This window comes from Anopheles merus, unplaced genomic scaffold (genome assembly GCF_017562075.2).
Source record: "Anopheles merus strain MAF unplaced genomic scaffold, AmerM5.1 LNR4000263, whole genome shotgun sequence".
NCBI classification, from domain to species: Eukaryota; Metazoa; Arthropoda; class Insecta; order Diptera; family Culicidae; genus Anopheles; species Anopheles merus.
This window is the reverse complement of record NW_024427843.1, coordinates 9426-13466: the sequence shown is the minus strand read 5'-3', so window position 1 is coordinate 13466 and position 4041 is coordinate 9426.

Sequence of the window (4041 nt, the reverse complement as noted above, 5' to 3'; positions counted from 1 at the left end):
TGATGTCTTTAGTGCGCATTACTTCTGGCCACTTAGAGTATGCGTCTACCAGAATCAGAAAGTAGTAACCGTCAACAGGTCTTGCATAATCGATATGTAGCCTTTGCAATGCTTTTTCCGGAACTGGCCAGGATAAAAGATTCGTTTTTCTATCTGTTTTCGCAACATCAGAACATTCGATGCACGATTGTACGATATGTGCAACGTCTTCATCGATGTTTGGCCAGTACACATACTGCCGTGCAATTGATCGCATGCGTTCGATATCAGGGTGTTACTTGTGTAACTACATGAGGACACTTTCCCTGGAACGGGGAGGCACGTTCAATCTCTCTTCATACACAATACAAACTGTTACGACAGACAGTCCATCTCGTCAATTATAGAATTGTAGGATTTTAGGATCGTCTATGATTATTTTAGGTGGCCAACCTTCCTTAATGAACTTGATGATTTTTGTAAGGTATCATCATTTTTGGTTGGAATGGAATTGTCTTGAACGACTGGTGGAACTTGGAACTGCTTGCGAGTGATTCGTTGAAGATACTACGAATACTTTTTTCAGAAGTGAGATGAACTATGACCATCTCTTCATCTGGCCGCACGTGTCTATTGATAAGGCGTGATAATACGTCGGCGTGACCAAAACTATCTGTAGAGAAATAGTTTATCGGAAAATCGTAGAGATGAAGAGTTAATGCCCATCGTTGTAAACGATGTGCCGTATACGTTGGTATACCCTTCTTTGCAGCAGAAATAGCCAATAAAGGTCGCACGATCTGTTTCCAGAATAAATTGAAGACCATACATCATTCTATGAAAGCGTGTAACAGCAAATATCAAAACCAACGCCTCCTTTTCAATTTGGTTATAGTTAGTTTCAGCTGATGTTAAGCTACGCGACACATGGTAAATGGCTTCAACAGATCCATAAGGAAATTTGTGAGCAATGCGAGCACCTAATCCTACGTTTGAAGCATCTGCAGAGACTATGATCTCCATTTTTGGATTGTAATGCGTTAGCAGTAATGGAGATAGTAAAATTTCTCGAAAACGTTCGAATGATTTCTGGCATGCTATGGACGAATGAAATTTCATACCTGTCTTCAAAAGTTCATCCATGGGCTGACGGAGTGTACGCATTTGTTGGACATATTTGCCATAATAATTTATGGCTCCAAGGTATGATCGCAGCGTTGGAATGTCGTACGGCGGTGGCATGCTCACAATTGGTACTATTTTATCTGGATCTGTCTGGATGCCTTCCCTACAGGTAAAGAGTGGGTAATTTTTAACATAGTGTGCGTAAAAACCTAGAGTTAAGCCGATGGAAGATTTCCTAGGCTTAAAAAAAGGGGAGGGAACGAGCACCACGGTTCTCTCCCACTTCCATACAAAATATACGGTGCGCTCTCTCAATGCTCGCGCCCATGCGCGAGCATCCTTTCGTGTGCTTGAGTTAGTTTCTTTCGTGTTACGCTGTGTGCGTTTTTTTCGTTCAGCGATCGCTCACACTCGCTGCGTATTTTTTTGTTATCTAAAGCTAAACACTCGTAGATCTTTTTTCATCACTTTATTGAAACATTTACATAACTTTACACGATTTCACAGATTTACATAACTTTATACACAATATTTAACTAAAATAAAATCGATCGCTCCATAAACGCAAATGTTGAAGTGGCCGAATATCTACGTAGATCCTTTTGTACACGTTGATTACTGTAAAAACGGTACGAAATGAAGCTGCGCGATGTACATAACATGCATTACGAATCATTCGCGCAGTTTTATTTGAAGCTGCACAACACTTGAACACTTTACAAAATCATAACACCTAGCATCCAGGACTTAGGCTGACACACGTGCGGCTGCTCGCTGCGGATCCTTGAGCTGTACTGACGATTTCGTGTGGTAGCAAGAACGTGAGCACACAGAGGAACTTTCGGTGCAGCAGTGCAAGCGAGACGCCGATATCAGCACAGCGCTGCGAGCAGATCAAACTGAGCGCACTGGCGGAAAGTAAACGTACACATTTACACATTTGTAACAGTGTTAGTGTCAAAAATGTGTACAAACCAAAACGCGCTCTAGCATCCTTGTATTTCACACCGTTTCTCCGCTTACTTTAGGTTTTTACACACACCATGATAAAATATCCCGCTCTTTATTTGTAGGGTTGTGCATCAAGGATTTGTCCCAGATATTTGACTTGGCGAATATTGAAATTACATTTTTCAATGCGTACAGTGAACCCTTAATCTCGTTAACGGTTTAGCACAAGATGTAACTTTGACTGATGCTCGTCTTCGTTTCGTCTGCCAACTTATATGTCGTCCAGGTACCCTGTGGTACTATTGAGCCCAGTGAACATCGTCTTCATCAACTTTTAAAATGCCCCTGCAGCTGATTTAATGCCGGGTGACAAACGTGTGAATTGAAACAGTCCCTTCCGGGTGTTGATGGTTAGGAATGGTTAGCTTGCTTCGTCTACGGGTACTTGTAGGTAGGTGTCAGACAAATCAATATGGATGAAAATGACGCAGTTAGCCATTTTTACGAAGATATTCTCTGGCAGTGGTAAAGGATAATTATTTAACTCCAGCACGTTGTTCAACCCCGTCGAGAAATCCGCAAAAATACGAACGGTGACGTTCGGTTTTCGTACCACGACGATGTGTGCCGCCCAGTCAGAAAAATCTACTTTTGATGATGCCAAGACTTCCTTGACAGTGCAGCTCACCTTCAACAACAGTTTCCATCATGTACGCAACGGTTTTCTTTGAACGAAATAGTGGTGTGGGCGTGCCCTTCAACGTAAGTTGTACTGCTGACTTGTTGTACAACCCCATTTTGTCCTTGAATAAGTCTGGATAACGAGGCCGTAGTTCTGCTATGTTTGTCGTCTTCGGAATGCAGATCTGGTTGCAGAAAGCTGTGATTGGCTCGTTCCACAGTCCAAAACGGTCCATCATATCAATCCATAAACGTTAAGATTGACGTTCGAATCAGTTACAAAACACTTACGCTGTTTCGTGATGGTGATGCTGCGCTCCAGCTCCGCCGCTAATTGGAACGGGTCGCCCGACGCTGTGATAGCATTGCAATTGGCTAGTTTTACTGCTTCCTTGCCTGATGTGAGATGATGATGATGTCCGATCCGGTGTCAATTTGCAGTCATTGGGGGACGTTGTTCAGATGAACGGAGACGAACGTCCTTTCTTGAGTGACATGGTTGACTGTCACTATCTTCGAAGTCTGTCCTTGCAGTTGCTTCTGTTTATACTGCTTCTTCCACGGTGCCTTATGCGCTGGAGCACTGGTGGTTGCCTTTGATGTGAAACAGGCGCAGTATCCCTCGGAATATCCAATTTTACTACAATCTTTCCATTTTTGGTTTCTAATCGGACAATCTTTGTGGAAGTTCATTGCACCAAAAGACCAGCAAGGAGTACGAGGATGGTCCTGCTGTTTGTTTCCTCCGCTGGAATCGCGTGGTGGCTGTGATGAACCTTTGTTAGCAACGTACTACACTGACGATGGTCGCTCTACAAGCACAGTGTCCTGCTTGAGGTTTACGAGACTGTTGCACTGTTCGACGATTTTTGGAGCGTGATGTCCTGTGCTTCGTTCTGTTTGTTGATCAGCCTCATACGAATATCTACATCGCTGCTTCACTAAAGTCCACGTAGATCAAGAATTTAAACTATTCCTCTGTTAGCTCGGAAAGTTTAAAATCAACACACAATTTGTTCACCTTACAGTAATATATAATCATTTACGTCATCTTTTATTTTATTTTTATTTTATTTTATTTTATTAGTTGCTCGACCACGTTGGGTTACAGCAATAGTGCTTACTGACTATAGTATACAATTATTCGCGAAGGAGTTTATGGTACGGAAAAGGAGCGAAGACGGGATCGGTAGACAGGATAGGATAGGTTGAAATCGAACAGATCTGAAGTACTATTAAAAGACGACATAGCTCTTACAAAAGGCTCATTGCGAGCAAAACGTGTACGACATATAGGTAACTGGA